Source organism: Callithrix jacchus, chromosome 16 (genome assembly GCF_049354715.1).
Source record: "Callithrix jacchus isolate 240 chromosome 16, calJac240_pri, whole genome shotgun sequence".
NCBI lineage: Eukaryota > Metazoa > Chordata > Mammalia > Primates > Cebidae > Callithrix > Callithrix jacchus.
The window spans coordinates 4,599,608-4,625,456 of NC_133517.1; the positions used below are offsets into that span (position 1 = coordinate 4,599,608).

The window sequence follows — 25,849 nt, forward strand, 5'->3', positions numbered from 1 at the left end:
AGAGTTCGGAACCTTTAGCAGATGTTAGCTAGGTGGGGCCATTGAAGCCATTGAGGCTAGCGTGGGAAAGACTGAGTCTGAACTACAGGCAAATCGGAATGACCACACAATTGCAGCCCGTTTGAAAAATTTAAGAAAGAGCAAGGTGGTTCAACCATATGAGTGAGAGAAGTTAAAAAAATAAAAGTAAACAGGGGCTGGTTTGTTGGCTCATGCCTTGAGAGGCGGAGGTGGGGTGCTCCTTGAGAGGCTGAGGTGGGGTGCTCCTTGAGAGGCTGAGGTGGGGTGCTCCTTGAGAGGCTGAGGTGGGGTGCTCCTTGAGAGGCGGAGGTTGGAGGAACACCTCAGCTCAGCAGTTTGAAACCAGCCTGAGTAACAGAGCAAGACCCCATCTCTACAATAAATACAAATAAAAAATTAGCTGGGCATGGCGGTGCACCATGCCCGGATTCTTAGTTTCTCTGGTGGCCGAGCTTGGAAAATCGCTTGCACCTAAGAGTTCAAGGTTGCCGTGAGCCATGATGGCACTGCAGCCCCTAGCTTGGGCAACGGAGTAGAGCGCCAACTCAAAAATAAAGAAACAATAAGAACTGAGGCTAGAACAGTGGGCAGGGAGCAGGTTATTCAGTCACCAGGTTAAAAATTATATACATTACCTCAAACAGTGGAAGCCACTGAGTATTGCTCCGATAAGAAGGAACATTTTGGCAACAGGTATGGAAGATGATATGGAACAAAGTTGGAAAGACTTTAAGGTTTGTTCAGGAATATAGGTATGAAAAGAAGGATAGCAGTAGCAAGTAAGGAGGTAAGTAATGGGTGAGGAAACAAGGACATAATTGGAGAGATGTGAAATCTCTTTAGAAGGTAAAGTACACAGAACTTGTAACTGGTTGAACGTAGGATATAAGTGAGTGAGAAGAAACATTTAAAAACAGTGCCCAGGTTTCTGGCAAGGGCGAGGGTAAATGATGATATCATTTGCTGAGAAGGAAGCTACCCAGAAGGAGGCACACTTGGGAAGGATGAGTCCTGCTGTCACTGCTGGAGTCCATTAAATAATCATCGTCAACTCATCAGAGACCCAGTGCAGAAATTGGAGATTTGGGAATAGCCACACAAGGCTGATAATAACTTTGTCTTCTTTACTGAGAATCAGTATTACAGTAGGTGAAAGGGGCAAAGCCGGAATTAAAACGCCACACCTTACGGGCAGGAATATGACGCATAAAGATTTTTGGACTGCTTAAGTCGCCTGACACAGTCCCTGCTAGGAATGAGAAGTGTCCTGTTCTTCACCTGATGAGAGCTCAATCAATAGTTTTGGTTTTTCAAAATTGCTTGAAAAAGGAAGTGTGGGTTTAGAACATGAGAGAAGTCATCAGAAAAATGAAGTTTAGCTCACAATGTGTATGTGTTGTGCTGGGGAGGTATACAGATAAATAAATGGCTGGGATGCATTTCAAGAGGTGACACGGGAGGCACTGAACAAGTTCATTGTTGCTAATCTGGAACTCTTGGCAAGTTAAACAATCTGGGATTCTATCCAGGATAGTATCCTGGATCTCACACACACACACACACACACACACACACACACACACATTAAACAATCTGGGATTCTATCCAGCATAGTATCCTGGATCTCTCTCTCTCACACACACACACACACACACATTAAACAACCTGGGATTCTATCCAGGATAGTATCCTGGATCTCTCTCTCTCTCTCACACACACACACACACACACACATTAAACAACCTCGATTCTATCCAGGATAGTATCCTGGATCACACACACACACACACACACACACACACACACATTAAACAACCTGGGATTCTATCCAGGATAGTATCCTGGATCTCACACACACACACACACACACACACACACACACACACATAAAATTGCATGTATTTGCATATATGTATATATAATCAAAATGTAATTCATTTATTAGAAAGCATGAAGTTCACTTTTTGAAGTCTATAATTTAGTGACATTTATGATATTCCCAGGATAGTAAAATAATCACTACTGCCCACTTTTTAAATATTTTAGTTACACATGTAAAAAACAATCACTCCTTAATCATTCCTCTTTCTAATCCCTGGAAACTACTAATCTATTTATGTTTCTCTGGATTAGCCTATAATGGACATTATATATAAATAAAATCATACAATATGTGATCTTTTAAATTCTTCAACTTAGCTTAATGTTTTCATGTTTTCAAGGTTTGGCCATGTTATATCAAGGATCAGTATTTCCTTCTTTTTATTGACAAAGATTCTTCCCTTATAAAGGCACTCATATTTTGTTTATGCGTTCATCAGTGAATGGTCATTTGGATTGTCTCCGCTTTGTAACTGTGGTGGGTAATTCCACTGTGACCCTTTTTGTAAAAGCATTTCTGTCAATGTGAGTTCACTTATCTTGGGAGGGTATTTTATCATGGCAGTGGAGTTACTGGGTCACATGAGAACTCTAGGCTAAATATTTGGAGGTATTAGCAAAGGTTTTACAAGGCAGCTGTGCCATTTCAGATGCCCCCAGCAATATGAGTGCTCCAATTCCTTCACATCTGGGCCAGCATTTATTACTGTCTGTTTCTTGGCAATGGCCATCCTAGTGGACATAAAGTGATAGCTCAGTATGGTTTTAATTTTAATTTCAATGATGATTAATGATATTAAGCATACATTCATTTGCATATGATGCATTGTGTATCTTCTTTTGGAGAAATAACTTTAATCCCTTGAATTTTTAAATTTGGATTATCTTTTCACTGTTCAGTAGAAAGAAATTTTATATATTCTGGATACTAGGCCCCTATTAGAAATGTAATTGACAAATCATTTATCTAATTTTGTAAAGTGATCTGTTAATCATGTCCACTGAGGTACAAACTCTTTTTTAATTTTAATGAAATCCAACTTATCTATTGGAAATTGTTTATTTCCTTGAGATTTTGTTGGCATAGAAACCATTGCCTAACTTTAGGGCATGGGGATTTATTCTTATATTTTCCTCTAAGAGTGTTATAATTTTAGCTCTTCCATTTAAGTCCAAAATGAATTTTGAATTAATTATTATATGGTGTAAATTAGGCATCCAACTTAATTTTTTTGGCATGTGGATGTCCAGAAGTCCTAGGGCTATTTGATAAAAATACTATTACTTTTTTAATTAATTGTCTTGGCCACATTCATAAAAAATACTGAATTTAAAAGTAAGGAGAGCATTGTTTTTTTAGGTCAATTTTGGAGGTATAAACATCTTAATAATATTAAAATCCATCACCATGGGATATTAAAAAAATTTAAATCATCTTTAATTTTGTTCAATGTATCTTGTGGTTCCCAGGATACAAATTGTTACGGATCGGACTGTGTCTCCCACCAAAAAAATAGGTCGAAGTTCTGATCCCTAGTACTTCTGAATGTGAACGTGTTTAAAGGTAGGGTCACTGCCTAGTCCAATGCGATTGGTGTTTCTATAGGAAGACAGCCATGTGAAGACAGAGGCACACTAGAATACTATGTGGCAAAATGGCAGATGATGGAGTATGGTAGCTGCAAGCCGAGAAATGCTGAAGATTGCTGGGAAACCACCAACAACTAGGAAGAAGTAACAGGATTTTTATGTGTTTCAGAGAGCATGGCGCTGTTGACACCTTCATTTCAGACTTCAAACTTACACAACTGTGAGACAATACATTTTGGTGATTTTAAACCACCTCATTTGTGGCACTTTGATATGTCAGCCCTAGGAAACGATACTTACATTTTGCACTTTTCCATTAAATTTGTTCATAAGCATTTTATTATTTTTATGCTACTGTCAATGGAATAGTTCTCAGTTTTATTTTGGGTTGCACATTGCTAGTGTACAAAATACGATTCATATTTAAACTTTGATCTTATATGCTGTTATCTTGCTATGTTTTTAATTTAAATGTTTTCTTCACACGCGAGTGTGTGTGTGTGCGTGTGTGTGTGTGTCTGTCAATTTGTTCTAGCTAAAGATAACGTCCTCTAGGGTAATTTTATTTCTTCCTTTCCAAAATGTATGTTTATTTCTTTTTCTTGCCTCCTGACCTGACTAGACCTTCTATTCCAATGTTTACCACAAGAGCAAGAGCACATATCCTTGTCTTGTCCCCAAACTTAGGGGGAAAGTATTCAGTCTTTTACCAATAAGTATAATTTAGCTGTGCATTTTTCATAGATGCCTTTTATCAAAATGAAAAATTTATCTTCCACTTTTAGTTTGTTGGTATTTTTATCACGAAAGGGCGTTAGATTTTGTCAACACCTATATGCATAAAATAGGCATGTAATTTATGCATATGTTAAGGTGATCATGTGGTTTTCATCGTTATTCTATTGATATGAAAAATTAAATTAATGTTTTCCAATATTACAATCCTGGATAAATATAATTTAGTGTCCTGGAATAAATACCTTTCTGGATTCCTTGTATTACTTGGAGGACATGTGTGTTTATATTGATGTGGAATGTTGACCTGTAGTTTTCTTTTCCTGTGATGTATTTGCCTTATTTTTATAGCAAGATAATATTGTCCTCATAGACTAAATTTTCATGTGCTCCCTCCTCTCGTATTGCAAATATTTTGTGACGAATAGGTATTATTTCTTCAATGAGCTGTCATTGTATTTATCAATAAGCATCTGTACTCAGAGTTTTATATGGGAAGTTTTTATTTATAATTCAATCTGTTTACTCCTTGAATTTGGGGGAGAATACACAAGTAAACACATATAGCCTGGTGCCTTTCTTTGGGAAGGCTATTAATTATTGTTCTAATTCCATTAGTATTTACAGAGCCTATTCAGGTTCTTTGTTTCCGCTTCTATGAGTTTTGGCAGATTATATCTTTCAAGAAGTTGATTCATTTCATCTAGGTTATCAAACTTGTAAGCACAGACTTGCTCATAATATTGCCTTACTATCCCATGAATGTCCATGAGGTCAATAGTGATGGCCTTTCTTTCATTTCAGATATCAACAATTTCTGTCTTCTCTTTTTTTTTGTTATTTTACATAATTAACTTGCTAAAGGTGTTCTGCTGTTACTGATTTTTTTTCAGAGTTAGCTTTTGCTTTCATTGATTCTGTTGATTTCCTGTATTTAATTTTATTTATTTCTACTTTTATCATTTTTTCTTCTGTTTATTTTGGATTTTCTTTACTCTTCTTTTTCTAGTTTACTAAGGTGAAAGATTAGATTATTGATTTCAAATATTTATTCACTAATATATACATTCTATGTTATAAATTTTCCTCTAAACATTGCTGGTGCTGCATCCCACAAACTTTAATTATAGTATTTTCATTTTCATTTCATTCAAAATATTTTAAAATTTCTCCTGAGACTCTTCCTTTGGTCTAGGTTTCTTGAACAGTTGGTTAATCTGTAACTATTTAGTTTTCCAGCTATCTTTCTATTATTTATACTTTAATCCTACTGTGGTCTAAAATTATACTTTGTATGTTTCTATTATTTTAAATTTGTTAAAATGTACTTTATGGCCCAGAATGCAGTCTGTTGTGGATTGTGCTGTTGTTGGATAAAGTAGTCTATGCCTGACAACTAGATTTAGTTGATTGAGGTGCTGCTTAGTTTCACTGTGCACTCATTTTCTACCTGCTGGATCTATCTGTTTCTGATGGAGGGGAGATGAGTACTCAGATATAATGATGAATTCATCTATTTCTCCTAACAATCTGTCAGCTTTTACTCTCACAACTACTGATGCCCTCTTTTTATTTATTTATCTTTTTTTTTGAGATGGAGTTTCTCTCTTGTTACCCAGGCTGGAGTGCAATGGCGTGATCTCCGCTCACCACAACCTCTGCCTCCTGGGTTCAGGCAATTCTCCTGCCTCAGCCTCCTGAGTAGCTGGGATTACGGGCACGTGCCACTATGCCCAGCTAATTTTTTGTATTTTTAGTAGAGACGGGGTTTCACCATGTTGACCAGGATGGTCTCGATCTCTCGACCTCGTGATCCACCTGCCTCGGCCTCCCAAAGTTCTAGGATTATAGGCTTGAGCCACCATGCCCGGCCGATGCCCTCTTTTTAAATGCTAACATGTTAATGGCTATTATGACTTCTGGTGAATCAACCATGTATCAATGTAGTAATGACCTCTTTTATCCCTGATTAATTTCCTGGCCTTTTCCCTGATTAATTTCCATGTTTCATCTGATATGAATTTAGCTACTTGAACTTTCTTTTGGTTAATGTTGTCATCACATCTCTTTCTCCATATATTTACAAGTTATCTAACTGTGGCTTTATGTTTAAGGAGAGTTTCTTGTAGATAATGCTCTTGGATCTTGTTTCCTTGCCCATTCTGATAGCCTGTCTTTTAAATCATGTATTTAGAACATGTTAAATTAAACTGATTATCAATAAAGTTGACTTAATATATACCATATTTGCTAATCTTTACAATTTGTGGCCTTTTACCATTTTTTTTTGTTTTGACTCTATCCTGCCTTCTTTACCTTTAGTTATGCATTTTATATAATTTCATTTTTAATTCTCTCAGCACAACAATTATACTTATTTTTTAACTTTTTGAGTGGTTTAGAATATTAATGCGCTCTTTATTAATATGACAGAGTTCTTGCCTTCAAGAATCTTAAATGACATACTGTAAGAATTAGATACCAAAGTTCAATGCAAAGAATTATGAAATTAAAAGCAAACCAGTGCTATTAGAGCAAAATTCACTTGGCAACTGCATTTATTTACAACAATGCTAAACTAATTTCAAGTCAGAGGTAAAATATTAAGAAATTGGTCAAAATATTAATGATAAGGTCAAATAAAAAAATAAGTTTGTTATAATGCCATAATTTATTAATTAGTATTGAAAAATATGAGCTACATTCTACAAATCAGAACTAATAAATTTACTGAAAAAAATAGTTTTGTCACCTTCATTTAATATTTGTTTTGTTAGTTAGGAACTAACACCTTTCTGTATTTTTTGATAAATATAGTGCTGAAAATGAAAGAATATGGATTTAAAAATCAAAGTAGTTAAGTTAGTGACTATTTTAAAAGAAGGAAAGAAGACAAAGAGATATACCCAAGTGAAGGAGCACATTTGGACGAGCAGGTAATGCTGCATATAAGGATCATTCATTCACTCCATACTCTGCCATTTTCCATGGCTAACAGCAGTAAATGTAAAGACATCAGATTTCTCATTTCATATATGCAACTATTTTACTGTGAATCCTGGGTATAACTTTTTTTGGTATTTCTCTTTTTTTCTCTATGTTTTTCTTCAATAATTCAAATTTTCCTCAATCCCAATACTTCTAAAACAAACTTTAACCTCTTATTTTTTAAGAGGATAAAAGAAAATTCAGATGATTTAATAAATTTGCTTGATTGTTTTAGGGAAGTTATTTATTCTGATAAATCAATTTAAATTACTGTAGTTTTTTTTTTCATGGTTGCCAAGACAAGAAAATTATTTATAACATATTATACTTGTAAGGATGATTTATTGCTTTATTTGTGCCAGATTCTCTAATAAGTCCATTACATATGCCTTCTCATTTAACACTCTGAAAAATATTTTGAGATTGGTATTATTAACAAATTTTAAAGCAGAAGAAACTTAAAATTTTGATCCTTAAGTCTTAACCACTAACTCAGGATTGATCCATTTTGCATAATTTAAAAATTCATCTCAGCATTTTGTTAAAATACAGATTCCTTGACCCATCTTCATCTAGAATTTCTAAGGCATGGAGAATATTTAACTTAGCATGTGATGACCCCGGGTCATTATGACAGTCAAATGTGAAAAACACAGGATAAACTTTCTCATTACCTTACTTTGCAGAAGGCGAATGGGAAGACATTTTATGTTCATCCTATTACATACACTTACTTAATTACAGTTATTTTGTTTAAGTCTTATGACTAGAAAGTTTCCTATAATGGCAACTATTTCCCCCATTAATTTGTCCCATGAAACATCTAGTCATGTGTATATTCTGGACATGTAACTAAAATATTTATGATTACTTAGTATATCTTTTGAGTCCTTCCTTGGATCTAACCTTTATCTCTCACATTTTACATATAGCCAGCTTTTATACAAAACAAATTATGAGTCTATAATTTTTAAGTAGTTCCACATATATGTAAATAATAATATATGACTGATTGCATGTTGAACTAAAAAATATTTCTTTCTTTCTTTTTTTTTTTTTTTTGAGGCAGTCTCTGTGTCCTGGATGCTGGAGTGCAGTGGCACCCTCATGGCTCACTGCAGCCTCGACCACCTGGGCTCAAGCAATCCTTTCACCTCAGCCTCCCAAGCAGCTGAGACGACAGGCGTGCACCACCACACCTGGCTAATATTTGTGTCTTTTGTAGAGATGGGTTTCACCATGTTGCCCAGGTTGGTCTTGAACTCCTAGGCTCAAGTGATCTGCTCTACTCAACCTCCTGAAGTGCTGGAATTTAAAAATAATTTCTTTTAAACTTTTACCACATATTCTAAGAAAATTTAATACTCCTAAAAAGGAAGAGGAGAGTAAGCATTTTGGAATTTAGAAACTGCAAAGAAAGTAACTTATCCTAATAACTTTAATGACACTTTAAATTTCTTCGGAGCAGTAAACTGTAACTAGAACAAAACGAATATTGATAAATAATACAAAAACTTATTTGTGTAAAAGCTAATAATTTGGTTATGAAGAAACATCAACTACTACTGGGTAAAAGCAAAGAAGGTAAGACATAACATAAAAAATCAGATACGTCGGAAAATGTGTAAAGCTGTGGAAATTGGACAGTCAGCATTTGTGACAGAGAAAATCACCTTTTCTGTTTACATAAACAAACACAATTTACAAAGAAATGCTGAGATTATCTTTGTTTTTTTTATATGAATTGCTTTATTTTAGGTTCATTTATTTGAATTCAAGTTAATAAATATTACTCTTGGCCCAAGTCTTGTTAATATGAATATAAATTTCAGAATATTTTAAAAAGAGGAGAATTTCTTACCATTTGATCAATGATAGTGAGTTAAATATTTAAAATAATATGTTATATTTCCTTTTTTTTTTTTTTTTTTTTTTTGACACAGAGTCTCACTCTGTCCCCAGGCCCCAGGCTGGAGTGCAGTGGCATAATCTTGGTTCACTGCAACTTCTGCCTCCCGGGTTCAAGCAATTCTTCTGCCTCAGCCTCCTGAGTAGCTGGGACTACAGGCACACACCGCCACACCCAGCTAATTTTTGTATTTTTAGTAGAGACGGAGTTTCACCATGTTGACCAGGATGAATATGTTATCTTTCTTTATAATAGCATTTCAAAATTTACGAGCTTACAACCACAAGGCAAGTTCCAGAAAGAATAGCAAGTAGGTAGGCAGAAATGGGAGTGTGGGGATGAGAACGAGAAAATAGTTTAAAAAGCAGCAGTTATAATAATAGAATCAAGGTTTTGAGACTATGATATAGCTCTTGGAAACAGTCTAGTTGGGAGATTAGCAAACTCTGGTCCCAGCACCAAATCTAGTCTGTCACCTGTGATTTACAGTCTGTACATAAGAAGGACTTTTACATGTTTAGAGGTTGAAAAGGGTCTAAAGAAGAATATTATTTAAGGACAAGTTGAAATTATGTGAAATTCAAATTTCAGTGTCCATCAATACAATTTTATTAGATCACAAGCAGAAGACAATTTGTGTATGCAGTGTCTATGGCTGCTTCCTCACTGAAATCATGCCGTTGAGTATTTGCTACACACACCCTGTGGCTCTTCAAAGCCTAAACTCTACTCTTTGGCCACTTAAAAAAAAATTACTAACCACTGATCTAGTTGAGCTTCTGCACACAGCTTGGAAGTTCTCAGAGTTTGGTGGCCTGCAGAATTGTTCTCAGCAGAACTAGAAGCAGAACCCAGATGGGCTGACTCCATTACATCTGTGCATCTCTTTCGTCCTAACAGAATCCTGTATCCATAGGGTTTGGTGCTAGAAGAGTGCGGAAGTTTAAAAACTGCCCACTATTTGTTCTGTGTCCTACCCACTATCTAGTCATTTTTGTGAGGTATGTTGTTTTACTAATTTGATCAAGACAACACATTTTTAATAGTTTTTCTTCTCTCTGATTCAGATGAAGACACTGAGGACTCCCTCCCCAAAATAATTAAATAATTTTTTTTTTTTGAGGTGGAGTTTTGCTCTTGTTACCCAGGCTGGAGTGCAATGATGTGATCTCGGCTCACCGCAACCTCCGCCTCCTGGGTTCAGGCAATTCTCCTGCCTCAGCCTCCTGAGTAGCTGGGATTACAGGCACGCGCCACCATGCCCAGCTAATTTTTTTGTATTTTTAGTAGAGACTGGGTTTCACCATGTTGACCAGGATGGTCTCGATCTCTTGACCTCGTGATCCACCTGCCTCGGCCTCCCAAAGTGCTGGGATTACAGGCTTGAGCCACCGCGCCCGACCAAGAAGTAAATCTTAAGTAATAAAGTTTGACGTTGCCTCCCCTAAATCTCATGTTGAATTGTAATCTCCATTGTTGGAGATGTGGTCTGGTGGGAGGTGATTGGATCACTGGGGTGGAATTCTTATGAATGGTCTACTGTTCACCATAGTGTGTGAATCTTCACGAGATTGGTTGTTTAAAAGGGTGCGTCACTTTTCCTTCTGGCTCTTGCTCCTTCCCTCAGCATGTGACGTGCCTGCTCATGGTCCACCTCCTACTGTGATTGTGAATTTCCTGAGGCCCTCACTAGAAGCAGATGCTGGGCCCATGCTGGTACAGCCTGCAGAAAAACGAGTCAATTAAACCTCTTTTCTTCCTATATTATCCAGTCTCAAGAATTTCTTTATAGTGAGTTAAAGAGCTAGTTAAGGGACTGGGCTAGGATGTCAACCCACATTTTCTGTGGTCTGCGCCCTACTGTCTGTCTCACACCCTGCCCTTGGAAAAGACTCTACATCAGGTAGACTTGCTCTCTCAGTCTGCCTCAGTCTCTATCTCTATCTAGCTATCATCTATTTATCTAAACCCACAGAGTGCTTCCTGTATTTTAGACACTATTTTAAGTGCTTTGCAAATATCATCTATTTTAATTACTGAGCAATTGGAAAATTTCCTTATAACCATAAAAATCATCCTCAGCAAACTGACACAAGAACAGAAAATGAAACACCGCATATTCTCACTCATAGGTGGGTGATGAAAAATGAGAACACATGGACACAGGGAGGGGAGTACTAAACACTGGGGTCTATTGGGGGGAAAAGGGGAGGGCCAGTGGGAGGGGGAGGTGGGGAGGGATAGCCTGGGGAGAAATGCCAAATGTGGGTGAAGGGGAGAAGAAAAGCAAAGCACACTGCCATGTGTGTACCTACGCAACTGTCTTGCATGCTCTGCTCATGTACCCCAAAACCTATAATCCAATAAAAAATTTAAAAAAAAAAATCATCTCTTAAGTCCTTATATCTAGAAGTTCGTGGAGAAACTATACCTTTTTCTGTCCCTGTGAGAGCAAACGTTTTCAATGGCAAATGTGATGAAACAATGTGTTAATTCTGTTACAAATTTTAGATATGTCAGTTTATAGAGGTTATTTTTATGAGAAACCAAGAAGAAATTCCAAGGCTATACCTTTAGACCTTTATATGAACCTATAGTTCTCTTGTAGAGTTTATTCCAGATTGTTTTACAGAGCTATTAAGGAGTACAGGTTCGAGGCTCCATACCACTCCTCCTGAATCATAATCTCTGGGTGAGGACAGAAAATGCCATGTTCAAAGCAATGGTGACCCTCACAAGCCCAGTACAGAATGATCAAATGAAAGATCATTTTTAAGCTAATTTCACCATTAGAAAATATTAATATCAGAATTGTGTTTAGTATTATTTGAACGTGCTTTTGAAATATGATTTAATTTTGACAAAAAAGAAAGAAATTTAAGACACTCAGGATGCTTACAAGCAGGTCTTCTGATTCTTACAAGCAGGTTTTCTGATTCCCTCTAAAATGTAACTTTCTCCCCTACTCTTAGATAAACAGGTTGGTAGTCCCATTGCTTATCTGATAACTCCGGTTAAAAAATTTTGTGGTAGCTTAGAAACATATTCTCAACTTATCCATGAAATATGTCTGACTTATGTTACATTCAAAGTGCTTAATTTGACTTAATATTGCATCTTCTTTCTTCCATCACTGGAGACTTCTGGGATTTGACCCCTGGTGAAAAAGGGGGTGATACAGCCCTTCTCTTCTTTGCAACTTGCAGTTTTTTGGAAAATTTTTTTAGTGTTACACAGACGTGACTATTCAGAGAGATATCAGAATGATAATAAAGTTTTTATGTGATTAGTGTTCGCATAGATGATTTCTTTTCCCCTAAACCTGAGAGATATTTAAAGCACATTGATTTTTTGTTGATTCTTAAAGGTCCTCACTGAGGACATCTCCCTAGCCTGCTATGACATGAATAATGCATTTTCTTAAGGTGGCAGCTTGTCCCTTCAGTCCACGTTGCTGTTTTTGGTGTGTGTGTATGTGTGTGTGCACACACGAGAGCATTTATCTGCTTATGTTGTAATCTCACTGTTCCACAAGAAACACTTTCTGACAAAGTAGGGATACTGTTGAATTCCAAAGCCTCTTTCATTCAAGCTAGAGTCGCCCACTGTCCCAACTTCTGAATGGCCTGGGATTGAGTCAAAGCTCTGCCCACTGGGTCCCTTAACTGCAGGGACACATAGTCAGCTTCAAGACTGTGAGGCCAGAGCTGTGAAGGAACTCACAGTTGACTCTGCAACTCTGCACAAAGACGTCCCCTTCACAAATTACTTATAAAGAATGAGGACAACAAAAAGATTTGTACGGCAGTTTTTACTTTTTGTCGCTCATTTTTAACTTCACAAATAATTGGTAACAAAACCTCCTCGTCCGCCGGTGCTGTCTGCCTCTCCCCCACTCCCTCCCTCCCTCCCCGTAGTTTTGAAGCAGATATTTGTTCTTTATAGATGTTGTTTAAAAAGCCTGATAATGGTGATTGAAAATTACAAACTTTGTGTTTTTTTTAAGGAAACAAATATAGGGGAAAATAGTTTTCTTCAGGCGCAATGTGCTTTCCTAATGCTGTCCCCACTGTTTTTTTTTGTTAAATAAAGTGCTTTTTGTTTAAAAAAAAAAACTTTTCATAAACTCAATGTGAGCGAGCAAGGAATGAGGAGTGATTTAAATGGTTTCCAGTTACTTTTTAAAATTTTCATCTTGTTCCTGCTGGCATGACATATATAGCATACATTTGTGCCTTAGTAAATAAATTCTAATTTAATTTCCCACCATGCAAAGAATAATTCTGAAGGCCTTGGGGTTCTCTGTATGTGGACATCATCTATCAAAATAATTCGCTTTACTTATAAAACATTATGTCCCTGGCTTCAGTTTAGACTTGCTAAAATAGACTCTCTGCTGATAAAGAAACGTTTTATTTTTACATGTTCTCCCTAAATGATTATTTTGCATCTTAAAGTTTGAGAAAGTGGATAAAATTGTGTTACTTATATTCCTTCAGAGTAGAAGGAAAATAATAGAGGGAAGGGAAGAAAGGAAGGGAAACAAACTAGTAATCGTAAAAGTACCATAATTTTAAAAATCGGAACTTTTAGCTTTTCCTTACTCTGGCTGATGCCTGTGTGGATGCAGACCAAAGTCTTCACGTTGCTTTAATTGCTAACTAGAAAACTACTGGTAAAATTGGCAAGGAGCCATAGCTCACGGCTGTAATAACAACACTTGGAGGGGCTAAAGTGGGAGGACCACTGGAATCCAAGAATTTAGACTAACCCGGGAAACTCTGGAATCTGAGAATTTAGACTAGCCTAGGCAGCAATGCAAGACCTGTCTCTACAAACAAACAAAAAAATTAAATTAGCCTGGCACTGTGGCATATGCCTGTAGTCCCAGCTACGTGAAAGGCTGAAATAGGAGGATCACTTGAGCCCAGGAGTTTGAGGCTGCAGAGACGAGATCACACAGCTAAACTCCAGCTGAGGTGACACGTTGAGACTCTGTCTCTTAAAAAGTTTTTTAAGAAATCATTGGTGAAATGATCAATCAAAACTTTACATGCACATTCAAATATTTTAAAGTGCATATTTTCAAAGACAATTAATAATATAGATAATATATGAAAATGAAATGATTATTTTTAAAGATATTTATTTTACATTCTTCATAATGTAGGCACTAACAATTAAAAGTAACATTAATGGCAACCTTAGAGACAGAGACAGAATAACCCTATTATATATTCGAACTGCAGAAGAGGGATTCTGTATAAGCTTTGAATTTTGTCTAGGTAACAAAGTCTAGTAAATTTAAAATGCAGAAATTAATAACAGCCTTTTTGGTGAATTTTCAAAATGACAACATATTACATATAATAATTCCACTTCTCCAAGACTTTTGTTTTAGATTTTTGCCTGCATTATTGTCTTTGGGTATGAAATAGAAACACACATTTATATTAGCAGTGGTAAGTACCTTTCAAATTCATAGTCCTCATATATTCACATCTTTCATTCTTTTACAATATAAAGTACGACTCAACAAAAGTTACCAAGAAATTCAATTATTATTATGAATTCTATACATAATAAAGTTTTAGTAAGATTTTTACTTTGTTTTTGGTGTGTGTATGTGTGTGTATGGCTGTATGTTTATGCCCTTATATTGTAGTTCTATTGCAAAAGCCAATTATCAGTTGAAATCAAATAGGTCTTCAGTTAAAGGGAAAAAAGTTACATATCAGGTAAATTCTACTTTTTTTCCACGGGAAGCTAAGAACTGACACAGAAATGGTGTATTTTTCAGATAAGAAGTATGATCAAGTTCCAGAGTTTTCATTACTTTCAAAAAATGCAGCTTTTAAAATTCAGAAATTTTATAAGTTAGAGGATTTTTTTTTCCAAGAAATCTTCAAATTACTTTTTGCAAATTTGGTAAATGTAAATATCTTACCAATAGTTCTCCAACATAAATTCAAAATTCTGCAGTCCTAAAGCACCATTAATTTGATCTAACTGGGCTTTTGTCGAGCCCCGTTAAAACATCCACGGTCAGGGGCAGTGGCTCACACCTGTAATCCCAGCACTTTGGGAGGCCAAAACGGGCAGATCACGAGGTCAAAAGATAGAGACCATCCTGGACAACATGGTGAAACCCCGTCTCTACTAAAAATACAAAAATTGCTAGGCAGGTGGTGGTGTGCGCCTGCAGTCCCAGCTACTTGGGAGGCTGAGGCAGGAGAATAGCTTGAACCCAGGAGGCGGAGATTGCAGTGAGCCGAGATTGCGCCACAGCACTCCAGCCTGGAAACAGAGCAAGACTCCTTCAAAAAAAAAAAAAAAAATCACCACCAACAACAAACAGTAATTATTATCATACAAACATGCTGGTGATGTGGTGGTAGGCGGCAACCATGTCCGGTGGGAATATACACATTTGTCCAGGACTGAGGAAGAGCATCCTCAAGAATTGTGGTTCAAGCTAAGGCTTATAGGATATTCAGAGTGACGATAGGAAGAACATTTGAGAAGGGTACGGGGAGACATGCAGAGACTAAGAACATGGGCCCTTGGAAACATTGTCAGAATTATTATTATTTATTTTTTTTGAGATGGAGTTTCGCTCTTGTTACCCAGGCTGGAGTGCAATGGCGCGATCTCGGCTCACCGCAACCTCCGCCTCCTGGGTTCAGGCAATTCTCCTGCCTCAGCCTCCCAAGTAGCTGGGATTACAGGCACGCACCACCGTGCCCAGCTAATTGTTTTGTATTTTTAGTAGAGACGGGGTTTTGCCATGTTGACCAGAATGGTCTCGATCTATTGACCTCGTGATCCACCTGCCTCGGCCTCCCAAAGTGCTGGGATTACAGGCTTGAGCCACCGCGCCCGGCCAAAACATTAAATTTAATTGTGGCTTACTGAAAGCGGATAACGTCAAAGATTCAGTCAAATGTCTCACATATAAAGGCTGATGACAAAAAGAAATGAGAACAAAGGGTTGGGAATATAAACAGCCCCCGATAGACCTGGTTTCCCTCACAGTTTTCTAGCCTTGCAGTGGGTTTATCGGGGTGTTGAATGCATTTTCAAATTACAATGGCTTTATCAGGATGTAACCCCACTGTAATTTGAGGAACATTTATACAGGACTAGATAGATATTCAAAAGTGTGGCGTGTGAAGCGATGGGAGTCAGGTGCAGCTATGAATTTTGTAGTCACCTCTGCTAGGAGCAAAGCCACCTCTATAGGAAAGAGCAGTAACCACTATTTTTACTTTGCTCTTGAACAAACTCATTAAAAGGAAACATCCATTCATAGTGTCTAGATTAGAATGATTATCACATACCACATTTAGAAACTAGTCCTACAACAGAGAGGCATGAATCAAAAGGGGAGGCTGTCACTTTTCAACTGGGACACAAATATGGTTTCACGGTCCCTTAACAGCTTTTCTGTGGCTGTGATGCCTGAATAAAATAAGGTGTAAATTGCAAAAGTTGTACAAATTGGATAAAATAGGATGATTTAGAAGAAAAAAAAAATTCAATCACAAGTTCTGCTGAGCTCAATTCCTTTTAATCCCAACTCTTATTTTTACATTGAACACAATTATCAGTTTTGTCAACAATCTCTCCAGCTTCACAGTGATTTACACTGTTATTAAGGCTGCAATATTAAATGTTTAGAGTCTTTGTTAATATTATTTAATTTATTATATATGTTTTATTATGAAAAATTTTAAAAATGCACCAACTGGAAGAGAATGGTGTAGTGACTCTACCTGTACCCACCATTGATCTCCAACAGCAATCCACATTTGGCCATGTCTTTTTCTTTGCTTTGTTGAATTTCACAGCAACTCAATACTACTATTTTATTTTAACTATAAATGCCCCTTGGCTGGGTGCAGTAGCTCACGCCTATAATCCCGGCACTTTGGGAGGCTGAAGCAGGAGTATCACCTGAGGTCGGGAGTTCAAGACACCCTGACCAGCATGAGGATACCCCATCTCTACTAAAAATACAAAATGAGCCAGGCATTGTGGTACATGCCTGTAATCCCAGCTATTTGGGAGGCTGAGGCAGGAGAATCACTTGAACCAGGGAGGTGGAGGTTGCGGTGAGCCAAGATTGTGCCATTGCACTCTGGCCTGGGGGACAGAGTGAGACTCTGTCTCAAAAAAAAGAAATTAATTAATTGAAAATAATAATAAAAATTAATGCCCCTTGGTGCTTCTCTAGAAAATAAGGGCATTTTTAAACAACAAGAACATCAGGAAAATCCCTATTAAATTAGTAACAATTATTTAATACCATCTCATACCCAATTCATTTTTAAATTTCTCCTAAAACACTCATAGATTTCTCATCGTTGTGTTTCTTTAAACCAAGGTCTAAACAAGGTTGACATCATGTCTTTCTTTGCTTTGATTTTAAATGTCTTACATTTACAAGCAACTCCTTCCCTTTTCTTTCATGCCACTTATTAGTTGAAGAAATAGGATTTGCTTGTCCTATAGAGTATCTTACATGTGACTCTACCTGCAATCCTTAATAATCCCTGCATCGACTTAATCATGAAATCAATTGAAAACTTAACTTTTTAATTTGTGTAGTTTTCATACATGCCATGTGGCCACCAGCAATTAAGATACATAGTGTAACTAACGTACAATGACTAGAAATGCTTAAATTAAAAAGAGATAATGAGTGCCTCAAAATGAGACAGAGAAAACAAACACTGTAAGCTTTATAACAAAAAGTTTGTGTCTCATTTCTTTCTAAAGTTTTTTTACATATATAATTGCAGTAAAAAGATATGGAGTTAAATGTGGTGGGTTTTAGTGTGCAGTGCAAATATTTCTACCTGAAGCAAAAGGTCAGGTATTTTCTCAGGTATCAGGCAAGGCAGAGACATCCGACTGCCTGAGCAGCACAGGTGGGCTTCGGGTGCTTACTCAGCAGTGTTCTAAATAAAACCTCTGCTCTTAGCTTGGCTTGCCTGTCCACTTCTCTATTTTATAAATGGTCCAAGTCCTGGACTCAACATGACTCATCTTAGTTCTCATTTCAGCAGCTCTGTGGCGTCCAAGAGTCAGCTTGTGCACTGTCCCTTGGACACCTTCCAAAGACACACAGAGACCTTGTCATCATGGGCATTACGGCTGTGGTCGGGCAGCTTCTGTAGGAGGCAAAGGCCACATACCCAGTGGAGTCAACGTCAGCAAGTTCAGTGTCTTCTGAATCATGACTATCGGGTCTGAGGTTTAAGTTTCTGCCTCCCAAATTACCAGAAAGAAAAAAAATGCAAATTTGAAAAATTTGAAATAAAATAAAACCCTGTAAACTAGTACAATTTGAATCTATTAAAGCATTCAGAGGAATCTAATGGCAAGATTTGATATGGGAAATAGGGATTATACTCTATAAACAAAAAATGTAAATTATTAGTTAGAGAAATGAGGAAAGATTAAAGGAAGATAATATGCCGATTCTGATTAAATCTGGATAAAATGGATCAGTTGATGAGTCCCAGTGAGAGGCCTCGCCTGTGCTGATAACCCTTTTAGTTAAAGAAATGTCCAGGAATTAACTTAAGTTCTTAATCCAAAAGTTACTTATCAGATACAATCATCACACCCAAGTGGAGACTAAGATAAAAGCATATATAGCTTACTATGCCCATCTTAAGCAAACAACAACTATTTACATTTCTGAAACCAGAGCGCATGGGAAGCTATGTGAAGCACAAGGCATCCTTATGTCCCATCTGAGTGCCCCAAAGAGCTCCTGCTGGGCACAGCACCACAGATGAAGTCCTATGCAACCTGATGGGGCATGGTCAGCCGATGTGAAACACACCAACACCTGATTAACCAAAGTGAAATGTGCAGAAGACACTCTTGCTTACTCAATGTGGGCCAAACAAGAGTCCCAGAGTCCTGATGTGTCATTTGCTATTATAAGACAGCATCAAATATGTGATCAGCACTGCCTTTATCTCTGTGTGAGTAGATCTGACTCACAGATGGGAGCCACTTTCTCCTCCTGGGCTTTACCTCAGCCCCTTTGAATTCCTCCCTCTCCATTCATCCTCCTGCTTTTGGGCTTTTCATGTGCCTGAGGTTCCCGACAGCCAGAAGCAAAGTTTTCCATTGGCCTTCACGAGCATAAGAACCATAACTATACCCATGTGATCAGAACACTGAGCAGAAGGAGGTATGACAGTGGAAGGCCACATGTATAATATTTCCACAGCTAAGCCAGTATTTCCTTTCCTTATCACTAAACCAAGTGTTAAAAGAAGAAATGGAAGGCAAGAAAGTGTTGGAATATGTAAGCAATGGGAATTGTGGGCATTGACACACCATCACTTTAGTATGTCACCTCCCCATAGCTCAGAAAATTAACCAATTAGATAGTCTTAAATTCTGTTTAAGAAAATTAACCAATTAGATACTCTTAAATTCTGTTTTATTTTATCAACTTACTAAAAAGATTTTTAGGCCGAGTACAGTGGCTCACGCCTGTAATCCCAGCACTTTGGTAGACCAAGGCAGGTGGATCACAAGGTCAAGAGATTGAGACCATGGTGAAACCCCATCTCTACTAAAAAAATACAAAAATTAACTGGGCACAGTGGGGTGCGCCTGTGGTCCCAACTACTCGGGAGGCTGAAGCAGGAAAATTGCTTCAACCCAGGAGGCACAGGTTGCAGTGAGCGGAGATCACACCACTGCACTCCAGCCTGGTGCCTGGCAACAGAGCAAGTCTGTGTCTCAAAAAAATTTAAAAAATATTTAGAACTTAAATAAGAATCAAGCAGCAGAATGGAAAGGAGATTAATCAATAGGGACCAGTTAATCTATAAATGAGATAATTTCCAATTAAATAAATATGCATTAATCCTTCTGGTAACACTAAATACTAGTTTGAAAAAAGCAGCTGTAATAAAATCCTTTATGACAGTTTAATTAAAAATAACTTTATGAAATATAAATTTAAGTCTCTTTTGGTCCCTATGATTTTTGTGTTTAGCATTATCCTTTTCAGGATTTTTATTCATGATTGAGACAAAAACTTTGAAATCAGGGTGATGAACATTGTTCTCTGACCTTTGACGTCAAATGGGGGAGGAACAGCAAATTTGTTGGTGGAAAGAAAAGTTATCTAAATCAATGTTGCCTGGCATGAGGGTAATAAAACAGGAATGTAACAGTAATGCCTTTGACAGGAATAGTGGTAAGGTCTACACTTCTCCTAAACCCACTGCACAGGAGGGGTGGAGAGAGGAGTGATGGAGTTGCGCATGGCGACAGTCAGCTGTAATTTCCACAGAGTCCTTACTGTGGTGCCACCACAGCACCAGTGTGATCTTGGTTTGCATGAAGAGAACTGCAGTTCCCAGAACCAGAGACTTGGGGGCACCCATTCTATAGTACACACCTGGGATTAGCCCACCTGAGGCTTGCCTTTTGTCTCTGGATGCTCCGTTTTCAGAGGTACATACGTAACATAGAAGAGAGGGCAGAGTGGAAAGGAGTGATTGTTTTCCAGGTGTACAGAACTCAAGGAGGCCAGCTATGGACAATCATCAAGTACAGGAGGACCAGCACAGGGAAAAATGACGGAGTCATTCCTGTATGAATTTATAAGAAAGAACAAAGCTGCAGTGGAACTCCAAGGAAGGAGTATTGTCGTTGGAGCGTGGAAGGCGTTTCTGATGCTTTAATTCAAAGCAAGTGCAAGGAGGCTCAGCTTTTCAGGCAAGATGGCATGCCAGAAGGGACTTGAGTGTCAGAGGAAGACTGGGGTGAGAACACCCGCAAAGTCCCTTTCATGGCTGACAACGAGTGATTCTTCCACACTCTCTCATCAGTTTTCAGCAGTTTCTAATGGGAGATTGTTATTATTACAGTAACTGTGGTTCGTTATCCCAGGCTTATTGCTATCATATAAATTTACCCAGTTTATTCCAAACAAGGGACCTGCGAGTAAATAAGTAGCCTAATGTTCACAACTTGACAAGGTAATTAGTGAATTTGTCCAAGGACAATTGGCTACTAAAGGGATAATCTGGAAGTCAAATCTGGGTTTAAAACTTAGGCTACATTGTTGCTTCTTTTAAAATACGCAACATGTATTAGGAGAAGCCGGATAATTTTAAGCTCATATTAACAAAATAATCTAAAACACTCACCTTCTAACTATTTATCTGTTGCACTTTATCAGCAACCTTACTATAAATTGCATTTTCAGCATTAGGGAGCACGAGTGAACCAGATGGGGACTCTTATTTTGAGGGCCTGGTTCACAGACTGGATCATTGAGCATCTCACAGAGCTGATTAGAATGGAGAATCTCAGGCCCACGTTAGACCTGCTGGACCTGAATCACCATTTTTAACAAAATCCTCAGATCATTCTCGTGAAATAAACGTTGAGAAACACTGGCTTACTATAGACTCAGCAAAACACCTTGAAAATACCCTACAGTAAAATAATATTTTTTAATCACCTGTGCGTTAACAAAACTGCTAATTCAACTAATCTGCTAACAAACTTAAACAAAACTGCTAACTAATTAAACAATGAAAATACCTACAATGTTTATGATTTTCTAACCTTAGAGAATAAATACACTGACCGGCAAACCAGTTGTCACAGGAACTCAATTAGGAAGGGATTCAGGACCACCCAATGCTGAAAAGCAAGAGCGAGGAAAATTATGCATCTATAGATGATGTAAATGAAGAAAGAGTATGATGAAATCATATTATTGAAATTTATATAGACATTCACATCCAGAGATTGCAGGTTATATAACCTTAACTTTTTTTATTCTTACATAAGTTCTTGTATATTTCATAAGTGTATAGTCCCAAAGGAGTGTCAGCTAGTGAACAATGCCTACTGTTAGAATACAATTTTAGGGAAAATAAAAGATGGTATCATACTTCTTAGGAAATGAAATCATAGTTATAAACTTAGAGGGAATGCTTACTTCAGCTGAGGAAGAGGAGCTTGGTTTTTAGCCTGTTTGTGCATAGGAAATAAATACACTTTTATACATAATAAATTTTCAGCTATGCCACCCATTCATTTGACAAGTATTATTGTCTGTCTGCATGGAATACACACAGTTCTAAGAGCTACAAATGCCTTAACAATGAGACTTCATCCCTGTCCATCAGCAGGTCTCATCTAGTGAGGAGATGAATAAGAAAACAGCAGGGATGATGGAGTGCAGGAAGTGTGACAACAGGAAAATTATTTCTGAGAATAACTTACTCCGGAATGTGGTGGCATCCTGGAAGAGGGCTATCTATGCTGAAGCTTAGCGAATAAGCAAGCAGGACCCAAGTGAAAGTTGGTGGGAAAGGTATGTTTAAGCAGAGAAAAGAGGACATAACTAGAATTGCTGTGATACTGGGCACAGCACACTCAAGACCTGAAGAGACTGTGCAGGAGCTGCATAGAGAGGTCATGGTTCAATCTTCTCATCAATAAAATGGTGTTAAACTGTCTTGTAGCTTTTTCTTTTTTGAGTGTTCAAGAGAGATAATGTATGTGAAAGCCTATTTGTGAAATGAAACACATTTAATGCATATTCTTGTGTATTCACACAAAACAAGTCTGATTAATTTATACTTATATAGTTGCACATTTTACACCAATTTTGACCATCTTAAACCATCCCAAATGGAAGAGAAAATGATGCTTAAAGAAACCAATTTTGCTTTAACTTTGCAGGATTGATTCTTATGACCTATATTTTCCCTTGCTTTTTTTTTCCTCACGTGATCTCTGAAATGAACCCAAAACTGGCCTTCACCAAGCTGTCCTTCAGTCTGGTGACGGCAGGTGCAGTCTGCGCTTGGACATCTGTCCTAGAGCTTAACCCAGATCTTGTTTGGAGGAACTCCATCTGGTCCTCCATGCTGTCGGATTTGTGTGTTTCAGTCCAGTCCCAGACGCTCTCTTCCAGTCCCAGCTCCTTAAACAAGCTTGTCTGGGACATTCGCTATGGTCTGTGTTAGACAGTCTGCAGCAAACACATGTCATGCTGGGGGTTTTGGGGAGTCTTTTCCTTGCCTGAATTTGGAATCTCAACTGAAAAATGGACCTGAAAGTTGAATTGAACTGACCACAGAGGACACACTGAAATATTTCCTGAAGGCACAGGCCTCATTTCCCCACTAAGGTGAGAAGTTTAACAACCCATAAAATATTTGACTTGTATCTTTCTAAAAACTTCACATTTTGTTCATGTACCACCTCTGGGGAAAATGTACACCCAGAAAGGAAGGATATGTGAGCCCAAACCTGTACTTCCTGAAACACAGGGAAAGAGTGTTCACAGCCAGGTGAGGGGAGAGGTAAGCAGTTTTGACTTGGACAGGACATGGCATGAGAAGTTGGAAAAGAAGAACAGAGCAAGTCCACAGAGGTGACATGTGTGAGTAAAAGACTGTTCCCAGGTCACGTGCATACATGGAGTGGGGGCAATTGGATTCATTTATTCAACAAATAGCATCAACTCAGAGAGACACTCAAAAGAATACATTGCAGAAAGCTCAGCCTCCTTAGAAGAGTGGATGAGGCTTCCCATGAGGGTGATCTCAGGAAGAAGTTTGGCACACTGTGTGCTAAGGAAAGAACCCACCAGAAGGAAATCCACATTAGCCAAGTAGGAGAGAACAAAGTGACTTCTAGTGTGAACTCTGTGGGGTGTCACCAAGCCAGGACAACTTGGAGTGCAGCTTGTTCTGTGCAAGGAACCTCTGTTCATCCCGCTGCTGGAAATTGAGTTGAGGGGTGCCTGCCGCTGGTGGGTAATTAAAAGATTACTCAGATATTGACTTCTGCTTCTGGAAGTGAAGAAGAGTGACTCCCCTATTGCCTTCAAAGAACCACTGAAAAGTGTAGACCTTGTATCTACGAAACAAACATAAGAAGACACGGAGAGCTGGAAAGAAGACGGCAGAGCAGCTGTGGAGTTGGGCGTGACTGGAACACTGGCTGCTGGAGAAGTCGGGGTTCTGACTATGGGGGCAGACAAACAAAAGAAAAGCAACAGCAGTCCCTAGAGAAATTTGCTCTCACTAGCCAAAGAACCACAAGAAAAGCAGCCTAGCAAGCTAGAAAACTTTAGACCACGAGTGTTGTTTTCTAAACTATAGTGGTCTAAATGTTTATATATATTTTAAAACTCTAAAAATCTAACCTGCCATCTCAAAGAATTAGAATAAAAGAGCAAAATTAACTCCAAGCAATAAAGAGAAATAAACAATAAAGAGCATAATATACTGAATTAAGGAATAGAAGGAAAACAAAAAAGCAACAAAACAGAAGTTCGTTCTTCCAGAAATATCAATAGAATTGACACATCTATGGCAAGACTAACAAAGAAGAAAACAAATTGAGAAACTGCACGTTACTAAAAATAGGAATGGAGGAAGGAACTTCAGCACAGTCACTGAGCCATCAAACAGTAAGAAAGAATGCCATAGACAACTCTACACACAAATGTTATAGACTATGTAAAATGGACACGTTCTTGGAAATGTACACGAACAAAATTCTACTGAAATTTCAAAGGTAAATTTAACCTCATAGCTATTAAGGGAATTGAATTTATTATTAAAACCTTTTCAAAAATAAAATCTACAAGCTCAGTGCATTATTGGTGAATTGTATGAGACATAAATTTTAAACATTCTTTTCTAGAAAATGGAGGAGGCAACACTTCCCTACTCATTGTATACAACCAGTGTTACTCTTGTGCCAAAACCAAAGAAAGTATACACATTGCAGAAAACCACATTCATAAATATAGATAAAACATTACAAAACAGTGAAAAGGGCTTATTAATATATTAAAGAGAATTATACACTACATCCAAGGGTGGTTTATTCTAGTGTTCTCTTTTTGGGTGACCTGACCTTTCTCTCTGGCTGCCCTTAGCATTTTTTCCTTCATTTCAACCCTTGTGAATCTGACAATCATGTGTCTTGGGGTTGCTCTTCTCGAGGAATATCTTTGTGGTATTCTCTGTATTTCTTGAATTTGAATGTTGGCCTGCCTTGCTAGGTTGGGGAAGTTCATCTGGATGATATCCTGAAGAGTGTTTTCCAGCTTGGTTTCATTCTGTCCCTCACTTTCAGGTACACTTATCAAACGAAGAGTTGGTCTTTTCACACACTCTCATATTTCTTGGAGGCTTCGTTCATTTCTTTTCCCTCTTTTTTATCCAATCTTGCCTTTTTGATTTATTCCATTGAGTTGGTAAGTATTTGAGGTGATGGATGCCCCACTGTGACTATTGCACATTGTATGCCTGTATCAAAACATCACATGGAACCCCGTAAATTTATACACCTAATCATTTTACACATAAATTTATACACGTAATCATTTTAATGATTATGAGCCCATAATCATTAAAAATATAAAAAATGTAAAAAAAGTCTTTGGATATGAAACCACATGCACAAAACACTAAAAATATTGAAAAATGGACTTCATCTTTCTTTTTTTTTTTCCAATAAATCTTGTTAATGAGATGGAAATAGAAACTAAAGATCTGGGGAAAAACTTTCAAATCCTATATAGGCCACAGTGTTAGTAGCTACAACATAAAGAATTACTAAAACTCAATATCCAAAAACCGAAATATCCAATTTGTAAATCGGCAAAAAACATCATCTAACATTTCATGAAGATAATAT

At 37.6% G+C, this 25,849-nt stretch overlaps 1 protein-coding gene across 7 annotated transcripts in view; it reads right to left on the bottom strand.

Annotated features, from left to right (window-relative positions):
• The window catches only part of SNTG1 (syntrophin gamma 1), a 924,527-nt gene that overhangs the window by 777,721 nt on the left and 120,957 nt on the right, over positions 1–25,849 (bottom strand). For 2 of the 7 annotated variants that reach the window (XM_054246490.2, XM_054246488.2), the window contains exon 3: positions 21,765–21,820. The exons of the other annotated variants lie outside the window; for them this stretch is intronic. The gene's annotated coding sequence lies outside the window, so the exon portion shown is untranslated. The remainder of the gene's footprint in view (positions 1–21,764; positions 21,821–25,849) is intronic. 7 annotated transcript variants of the gene reach the window in all.